At 38.8% G+C, this 9828-nt stretch overlaps 3 long non-coding RNA genes across 4 annotated transcripts; 2 read left to right on the top strand and 1 right to left on the bottom strand.

Annotated features, from left to right (window-relative positions):
- Positions 1-505: 505 nt before the first annotated feature.
- LOC133735206 (uncharacterized) lies at positions 506-2547 on the bottom strand. Its single transcript, XR_009858838.1, has 3 exons — positions 2170-2547; positions 1594-1654; positions 506-724 (listed from the first exon to the last, which is right to left on the bottom strand). It is a non-coding gene; the product is annotated as an uncharacterized LOC133735206 (long non-coding RNA).
- A 2382-nt stretch (positions 2548-4929) lies between these two features.
- On the top strand, positions 4930-6583 carry LOC133740863 (uncharacterized). The gene is made up of 3 exons (XR_009861478.1): positions 4930-5041; positions 5508-5556; positions 6311-6583. It is a non-coding gene; the product is annotated as an uncharacterized LOC133740863 (long non-coding RNA).
- A 9-nt stretch (positions 6584-6592) lies between these two features.
- LOC133740862 (uncharacterized) lies at positions 6593-8899 on the top strand. 2 transcript variants are annotated; one of them, XR_009861476.1, is made up of 7 exons: positions 6593-6749; positions 6863-7020; positions 7656-7693; positions 7775-8160; positions 8243-8402; positions 8471-8563; positions 8695-8899. It is a non-coding gene; the product is annotated as an uncharacterized LOC133740862 (long non-coding RNA). The 2 variants fall into 2 exon arrangements; XR_009861477.1 differs by lacking the exons at positions 6593-6749; positions 6863-7020 and having other exon boundaries at positions 7079-7693.
- Positions 8900-9828: the final 929 nt, after the last annotated feature.

The raw sequence follows: 9828 nt of genomic DNA, 5'->3' as shown, positions 1-9828 counted from the left end.
AGCTCTTACAAACCCATTACATGAAGGTCATCCCCAACAACTTGCAAAGAGGTAACTGTTTACTATCGCTTTCCATTATCATTATCCTATAACGATACTGACTTAGGCATCAGAGCATTGAAGGCCGGCACACCCGGTCTTCCCTCTGACCTTCGTTTGTTTTACAGATAAGCGAGACCGATAGCGATAGTGGCAGGTCAAGACACCCCGTGATTTAGCTGGACCGAACATCTCTCGATACAGCTGAAACAAGAAGTTTGATTCGTTTTCCATCAACTCGTTTTTATGTATTAATCCAAATTTGATCTCAATCTTCAAAGAACGTATGCTTTAGAGTCCCACATTGACAGGACCCGCCCCGAATTTTCACCTCGAAATCCGAGGTGGCCCTGTGGGGCCCACCTTAAGAATAACTCTACCGAAAATTCAGCAGAGTCACCCCTAAAAGTGGACTACCCAAACCTGTACAACACGCATTACACTTCTAAACAAACCATCTTTAAACTCCTGGAGCCACCTGCTCCCCAAATCACAACTCCAATGTCACAAATACCAGTCTCAACCCAAAAATAAAATAAAATAATATTAATCCCACAGGTTATCAGAGCAATACTAATCCACTAGGTAACAAAGAAAATAGAAATAGAATGAGTACGCGGAAGCAATGCTGTTGACTATGCCTCGACTCCATGTACGCCCGACCTCAACTAATCTAGCCTGCAAACTGGGCATTTGAAACCGAAGGGCTCAGGGGAAAGTAGACAAAAAACATTAGCGTGAGTGGACAAAAATAAATAAATAAGATAATCGAATAAAAGTGAAGCTTTAATACTTTCCCACATGTTCATCTTTTAAAAACCTTGATGCATGCAACGTGGATAAAACATATTTCTCGCAACACGAAAATTCGTGAAAACATTCCAGCCCCGCTGGTCAAAAGAAATCGAGCTAGCCCCGCTAGCTAAAGGTATCAATCAAATATGGGGAAGAAGTTCTCACCATACAAATAAGAGAGCCTCCCAGGCTCGGGTCGGAGTGTCCCACACTCTGGAGCATCCCATGCTCTGCTCTTACTCACCCACAAACACATAGTAAGCAGGGAGGAGTACTAATAGGCTAGCTAGCAATAAATATGACGACCCAGGTATGGTGGTTTAAAACCACACGAAAACTCGAAATTTAGTAAGGCTTCCCCAATATCTAAAGAGAAAGTACATAATCCAACGACGTGGCCCCGCACGCCGAGATATTCTCGAAATCACAAACCATTAGGCGAGAAATAATCGATAAATATAATTCCATCGGAAATTCCATTTTCGAAAAATATTCAAAATTCTCAATATCGACGAAAAGAAATGTATTAAAAATTTCAGGAAATCACCTCGGAAAATAATTCATCGAAAATCATTAATAAATCGCAAATCATACTTTATTTCAAAATTCGCAATATCCTTTTAAAACTTAGAGCCAAAATCATTAAGAAATTATAACCGAGATAAATCAATTTATATTCTCAATAAATAAACGTAATAATTAATTACGAACCAATATTGCATGCATCACTTAAAAAGTTAAAATCAAAAGTCCACTCACAATACTGGTTGGCGACCACGAAAACGAGTTCCTTCATCTAGCCGTAGCTCGCAATATTGCCCTGTACACAATTATATTTCCGTAAACGGCAATCCGATAAAATAAATACGAACCTAAACGAAACCCGAAAATCCGTATCTCCATTACTTCTCAAATTCCACCCAAATCTCTTCCACAACACCAATTCCTCAATTTACATATTCCACAATGAAAACGAGGACGGCCGGATTTCCCACAATTCAATCACAAAACTTCAAACTTCGGAAATTCACAAATAATTACAAACTCCTCCAAAATTCACCAAACTTCACATACAATCTCTATGATAATTATAGAATTCAACTAGCCAGAAATTGAAATTATAAAGCTACCCTAGCCGCCGCTACAGCCGCCCACAGTGGCGGCGCCGCCGCCACTACCACCAACTCCGATGGCCGCCAAATTTTGGCAGCAACACCTACTCATCAAGCCCAACGTTTTATTCAACTACCACTAAGCCAGAAAACGTCTAGAACTAGTTCAACAATTAAGGTGAACATTGAACCCAAAACCGTGAATAGTGCAAGAATTTCAAACCTTCAATTCTTCCTCCATGCTTCAAATCGCTGCAAAATATTTGGGGAGCATCATCTACATCGCAAGCCGCTTCCAAATGATTATGGTTCGTCGCCGGAGGTGGCCGGAATCAGGAGAAACCGGCGTTGACCAATTTGCTACAGTGAAACTTCAAGGACCCGATGCTTCGTTTTCCGGCCAAGCCGCCGTGAGCCACCACCGCAGGCGCCAAGAGGAAGTCGAGACGAGTCCGTAGCCACCGGTTTCACGCTTTTTGGTGGCCGGAAAGAGAAAGCAACCGGAGTTGCAGAGGAGAGAGAGAGAACGCGCAGAGGAGAAGAGAGAACGCGCGGGAGGAGAGAGAGAAGGGGAAAAAAATAACCCCGACAGTAACTTCTTCAAATTTATACTACTTACCATGAACAGTAATTTTCGCATCTTCTCTTATAACTTTCACATACGAGCTCCGATTTTTACGTACCACATATGCACACGCTCGGTTTAACATTCTCTACAACTTTCATGAAGAACATTTTCTCAAATTTTGACTCGAACAAAAAGTCGACTTTTAGGGCCCCCTAAAAGTACCGAAACGACAATAAAAGTGAAAGTGGTTGTCGTTTACCGTCCAAATGACTAGTAAACGGGTGAATTTGGGTTCGGGACGTAACACACATGGCATGGGCCAATTACTAGACTTGGGATAATAAGGCATATTGCAATCACTTTAGAAGTTTGATTCGTTTTCCATCAACTCGTTTTTCTGTATTAACCCAAATTTGATCTCAATTTTCAAAGAACATATTCTTTAGAGTCCCACATGGCATGGATCTATAATTACGCATGTTCGAAGCAATTGTGGTTTGAAGTCTACCACAGATGAGCCTACGAGCATTTATGAGGATAATGCCGCTTGCATTGAACAAAGGAAGCAAGACTAAATCAAACATAATCAGCTACAACAGACTCTCCTCAAGATCAAAGCGAACTAGGTTCGATCTGAGGGTAGTGTAGCAGACTTGTTTACTAAGTCATTGCCCAATTCCACTTTCGAGAAACATGTTGGTAGCGTCATTTATGGAAGTGATCCGAACTTCCATAACCATAGTCATCACACTACACCAATTTCGGAATCAGACAACACATATCAGACGACAGCAAACATTTTAACGCAAACATTTTAACTGTCGTCTGAATTAATTAGACGACAGCAAGAAATATTCTGTCGTCTAAGTTTTCGATTCCAACAACAGTTTTTTCTTGGCTCTTGTGCAATAGCATTTCAGACAATGGTTGATTTTTTTTATGTTGTCTGAATGAATTAATTCAGACAACAGTTATTATATAATGTTGTCCAAGGTTGATTAACACAATGGTGGATAAAAGATGTTGTTTGATTATTTTTATTCACGCAACAGTTATTACTTCTCTTCTCTGTTGTGCAATTGCTAGTAATATAATGGTTGAGAAAGATGTTGTCTGATTGTTATTCAAACAACAGTTTTTAGTTGGGATTAATTTCAGTTTAGTACCCTGTGGTTTGGGGGTAACATCATGTCAGTCCCTGCTCTTTCAATTTGATCAGCAACACCCCTGTGCTTTCAATTTCAATCAGCCGTGCCCAAATTTTACTGTTCCGTCCAAATTTTACTTTGTCAATCCAGTCAAAGTTAACGTTCAAATTGGACGGAACAGTAAAATTTGGGCACGGCTGATTGAAATTGAAAGCACAGGGGTGTTGCTGATCAAATTGAAAGAGCAGGGACTGACATGATGTTACCCCCAAACCACAGGGTACTAAACTGAAATTTATCCTTTTAGTTGTCTGTCGTGCCACTATTTTTCAAACAATGTACTTGAATTGATGTTGTCTGAGTTTTAGGGTTCAATAAGTTGGCGCCCAGTTAATTATTAACACCTAGCCAAATTTCAATTTTCACTTCCCACCGTTCGACCAAAAGTCCAAAACCTGAGCTCGTGCCTCTCTCTATCCCTCTCACTCAGAATCACTATCCATCTCACCCAACCTCACCAACCATCTCTCTCACGAATCCTCAGCTATCACTACTGGATCTCAATATACTCACTATTCTCAGCCCTCAATCCTCAGCCATCAACTTCTCTCAGATGGATTGCATCCAATCCAAGATCTAGAATGAAGAGACCGTCCGCGATACAAGGATCGGAAGCCGTCTTGTACAGGTCCACCTGCCCAATTTGGCTTCAACCTCGGCTGTTGTAGGGCCTCCGTTCAATTCTCTCCCTCATCCACCTCGGCTGTTGCAGGGCCGCCGAACTCGGGGTTGGAGAGTCTATCACTCTGTCCAGCAACCCGTCTCCGCCTCTCTCGCTCTCCGGTCTCAGAGTTCCGCCTCCAGGCTCGAGGTATCTCACTATCTCCCTCTCCCTCTCTGTCTCCTACTCTTCTCCTCCTCCTGACCTCCTCGGCGAGTCGGCGACGACTCCTTCCCTCCTCCAGTCCTCCTCTTCTTCTCTTCTGAAGTTTTGGCCTTCTGGGTTTCTGAATTCTAAAATTCTAATCTGTAATTTCCGGGTTCGATTGTTGAATTGTTGAATTGTATAGTTGAATTGTTGAAATGGGTTCCGGGTTCGATTTCGGATTTCCAGTTGAATCTCCTCCTCTCCGTCTCTTAGCTCTAGCGGTCCAGCCTCCAGGTATCTCTCTCACCCTCTCCGTCTTCTTCTCCTCATCTTCTTCTCTTCTTCTTCTTCTTATTCTTCTCCTTTATATTTGAATATTCCTTTTTTTTTTTTTTTTGAAGTTTCTGATCTTTATCAGTTCTTCGGCAGCTCGGCCCTTGAGGCATGATCAGTTGCTGCCTTGCTGAGTTATTCACTCCAGTCACTCCACCGAATCTAGGATGTTAAAGAGGTATTCTAAGACAACCCAATTCATCTCCAAATTGATACAACCCAAATTGAAATTGTTAAAACTAATGAAATTGTTAATTATGATAAATCCCAGTTCTTGGGTGGGTTGGATTTGCTGAATTGTGCGTGTAATTTTCTAGCTAGTCATTCATTTCATTCAAATACCAATTTTGACATCATTGCTTGGAATTTGGAATGATATCGAAGTCCATCGTTTGATATGGTATAAGGAGTGTGAGGCAAATTTTCCTCACTGTAAAATCCTGTGTTACTGATTAAACTGAAGAGACCTATACCAAAACGAAAAATTTGATCGAAGAGAGGAGCTACTAGCCTACTACGTACCTATATAGATATCTAGCTTTATCTAATTTGCAGTCTAATGAATTTGTGGGTTGCTGAATTAGGCTAATACATTTGAGTGGAGATGCTTGAATATTGATTTCTTTTATTCATCCTCTGTGCAGGAACTGTGTGAATCAGAGGGCCACAAATGAAAGCTTGAAGAGAATAAAGGTAATTAAATCTGGTCAAGTTTCCATCAACGTCATAGTATAGTTTGAAACCTCATAACTAACTCACTTTGGTATACAAATATGGTACTCATATATATGGAGATGATGTATTAGGGTGATTCGAACACTGCATTGTATTCTAAGCGGATCAAAAGTGAAACGAAACTGAAAAGCATTGGAGTTTCAAGCTCTTTTAAGATGTTTAATTTTTCCATGGATTCATTCCTTCAAGCAATGGGAGGGAACAGAGGAAGTGTAGATAGAGATCGAGGATTTGAGAGGGAACTTGAAGCAATGGGAGATATAAAGCACCGTAACATCATGACTCTTAATGGTATGCATATATTAATTCAATTTCTACATTGCTAAGATTTATACATTTGAGTTTCAGTATTAATTTAGTTTGCTATACTTGAAAAGTGCAAATGAAATGCTGATTTGAAAGTAACTAGCATTTGAAACATCAGAATTCCCAATGAACACGAATAAAAGTTGGGTTCTTAAAGTTTTCAATTTCATGGTTATTAATGACCTGTTCATCAATTCTTTTTGGAGAATAATTCTTAAAGTTGGGTGAGATTTTGGTTTCTCTTTAATATGATTTTTAACTCCTCTGACAGATTCAATTTGTTAATGGACGTGTACCACAATCTATATCAGAAATATGATTTTATTTGGAGAATAATTTGTTACAAATAATTGAAATCTGAGTTGCAATTCAGCTCTTAATACTTTCTGTTGTTTTATCGTCTAAGGTTGGTGTGCGAGGACATAACTGGGGGTCTAGAGGATATTGCCATTCCAGCTAGCAATTTGGTCGATGATCCGCCTGTTGCTCCTACAGGCAAGTTGATCATGTTCATGGAGTAATACTTGTTACTGTGAATAAAAAAATGTTTATAGGCAAGTTGGAATTCAAATTTCATCCAGTTGTCTTGTTGATTTGAGTCATTATTCCTTATCAAATTACTTTGCCCTCTTCAGTTGCAATGGTGGAACTTTTTCATGGATCTTTTTATATCCCTCAATTTCAGGTTACACGTATTGCAAGTCTATTCAAGTTGCACAAAACGTGAAGCTTCCCAGAGATGCCACTGGATGCAATTGCAAAGGAAGTTGTGTAGATTCCAAGACCTGCCAATGTGCCAAACTTAACGGCTCTGACTTTCCATATGTGCACCGTGATGGTGGCAGGTGAGAATTGCATCAAACATGCTATCGTAGAAATGCTACATAAACATCTAATATTAAGTGCTTTACAGCATTTCATTTTCTAATATTGTACTTGTTTCTGTTTTACCTTCCAGATTAATTGAAGCCAAGGACGTAGTGTTTGAATGTGGGCCAAAATGTGGTTGTGGACCTTCTGTGTCAACCGTACTTCTCAGACGGAGCTCAAGTACCGATTTGAGGTTGTGTTTCACTACAGCTATTTTGGATGTCTTGCAAATACTAATGTTAAGAGGTATGACCAGTATAATGTATCATGCACTTCAGTTTCTTTTGCAATTATTCTACTTCTCATTTTGTGGTGAAATAAACTTATCTCTGAATATTATGCTTAGTATAATGTAATGAAATGTGTATATGTACTTAAGTTTTTGAAAGTAGATAATCAATCATGCGCAAATAATTTTTAACATTCAAGATATCTTAGGTATTATTGACGCGCGCCTTGATATATAGTAAAGAATCTAGTCTAAGTCCATACTCTGCAGATATTAGACTATATTTTATAATCCATCCACGTCTTTGTCACAACTTATGGTATATAATTTTAGGCTAAGAGACTTTTGAGAATGTAGCGGAAGTCATAATTCGTATATATCTTTGGCCATTTAAGAATACTGCTAAATGTTAATTTGCTTGAGCAGGCTTGATAACTTACAACTTCAAGAAAAATAAATGAATCCAACTTCTACTGTTAAGGCCATTGGTCACAGTCTTTCAATTGTATCTCTTCTCAATATGTTCCAGCAATATATGAGCTATGAAGGAAGTTCTATTTGTACAAAGGAAGAGATTTCTGTTCCAGCAATATATGTCAGAGTGGTAATTCATGATTAAAATGTTCACTGGTATGTGATTACATTACTGCAGGTTGCTGAGGGGGAGATTCCACTCGTGGTAGCTAAAGGGTACTGAAACAAGCTAGATTTACTATATATAATATGATACAAAAAGTGATATCAACTAAAGGCAATCTCTTTTCCCTGCAGAGAGGAGATAGCACGTTATAAAGGACTTGATCCGACAGAGCGTTTACTAATGTTAAAAGCACTATGTGAACTCCGAGCCAATGTATTTACTCCTTTGTCATTATTTTTTCTGTTTCTTAATGTCAAGTGGTGTACATACCGGATATCCTAGCTTTATGTTACCAATTGTTGTTGCCTGAACATGTCAATACATGTTCCAAGTATATTCAGGTGTCTGTTCTGTTTTTCCCTTTAGTTTCTAGTTGTGTGAAATAATTAACTCATTCTTTTTGTATCCAGCAAGATGATGCAGTGGCTTATATTAATGATGCTCTGAAACAAGGAACTGAAATTTCTTCATTCCGCAAAGATAAGATAGGAGGAGACGAAAAGAGGACTTCTTATTGGTAATGTTTTGATATGTTACGATGAATTTCATGTGTTTAATAGCAAATTTGGTTTTTATATCACTTTCTATATTTATGTCAGGTATGATGGAAATACAATAATAGGTCATAGATTATACAAGGAAGTAACTGTCACTGAGTCGAAGACAAAAGTTAGGGGAACAGGGTGTTTGAACCTACCAAATATCAGTTTCTAGTGGGAAACACTAGCAACCAATCTCGAGGAATTTCAGAAAGTTATGGTAAGTCAATTTTTTTATTTATTCCAGTACTGAAGTCCATCATTAACTATTCCTTGGTGTAATGACAGGATGAACTCTCATCAAGCAAATTTGCAGGAGAACGTGATGCTGCTAAGACTATTGAAACTGATGCTATTCCTGCTCTTGAGAAACTTCAGAAGGTAAATTTGCTATCTTTTTGTGACTATTAATTATAAGAATGCATGGTTAATCATTAGCAGTTTAGTAGCAATTTACCAGTGAACTTTATTAATAGTCTTATTCTTGCATACTTTGGTGTTCATATTAGCAGTTACAAGACGGCTGCCAATGGATTCTCTACTAAGCTCACTCAACAGCAAAAGTAAAGGCTGTTGTTGATGCGAAAGTAAAGGTTGTTGTTGATGCAACTTCTACTGGCATCTTCATTTTCATCATAAAGTGTGTTCTTCAAGACTTGGTTGGTTTCAACATTTTACTAAATTTTGTTAGAAAACTAGTTCTGTTGATGTAATGACTTTGTTGGATATATGGATGAATGTATCGGATTTTAACATAAGTCAATGTGTTTTGGATGTGATGTCATTTTGAATGTCTATCATACCGTTCAATCTAGCTAAAAACTATTGTCCAATATGCCTAACAAAAACTGTTGTATGAGCCATCTAACTATAATACTATAAGGACTAAAAGAACGAGAAAGTCATTGTCCAGCAAAACAACAAACAACAGTTTTTTGGAGAAATCTATAGTATCAGTAATGGATGGACAATGGGATTTGCAAGTACATATTGTCTGACTAAGCCTTCAGACAACAGCAAGCATATAAGCCCCTGTTGTCTGGCATAGCCTTCAGACAACAGCAAGCATATAAGCCCCTGTTGTCTGGCACAACCTTCAGACAACAGCAAGCATATAAGCTCCTGTTGTGTGGCACAGAATTCAGACAACAGTAAGTATATAAGCCGCTATTGTTTTTCTTGGTGTTCAGACAACAGACAGCATAGTAGTCGCTGTTGTAGTAAACTTTATCAGACGACAGTTTTTTGGTATTGTCTGATCCATGTATCAGACGGCATTGAGATAGACAACAGCAAAGTCTATAATCATACGACAGTGAAAAACTGTCGTCTGATTGAAAAATTGGTGTAGTGTCAGGGGGAGATGTCTACATGTATGGTCTCGAAACGTGAAGGGTGTGTTGTACTCTTTTTCACCTTCGACCAAGGTTATTTTTGTCCAACTGGATTTTTGTTACTCGTCAAGGTTTTTGAGGAGGCAACGAGAGGAGCACCATGTTTGGGCGACACCAGGGGGAGTGTTTAAGGACACCTAGTTTGTGTGTCTAGCCCAAACTCTAATTACTTGTCTGAGTTGTAATAGGGTTAGTCTTACAGATATTCTCGAAGATATTCTCGGAGATATCCTAATCACTGTACGATTTAGT

The sequence above is a fragment of the Rosa rugosa genome, chromosome 3 (genome assembly GCF_958449725.1).
Source record: "Rosa rugosa chromosome 3, drRosRugo1.1, whole genome shotgun sequence".
NCBI classification, from domain to species: Eukaryota; Viridiplantae; Streptophyta; class Magnoliopsida; order Rosales; family Rosaceae; genus Rosa; species Rosa rugosa.
Note: the sequence above shows the minus strand (reverse complement) of the source record. Positions and strands in the feature narration are given on the sequence as shown.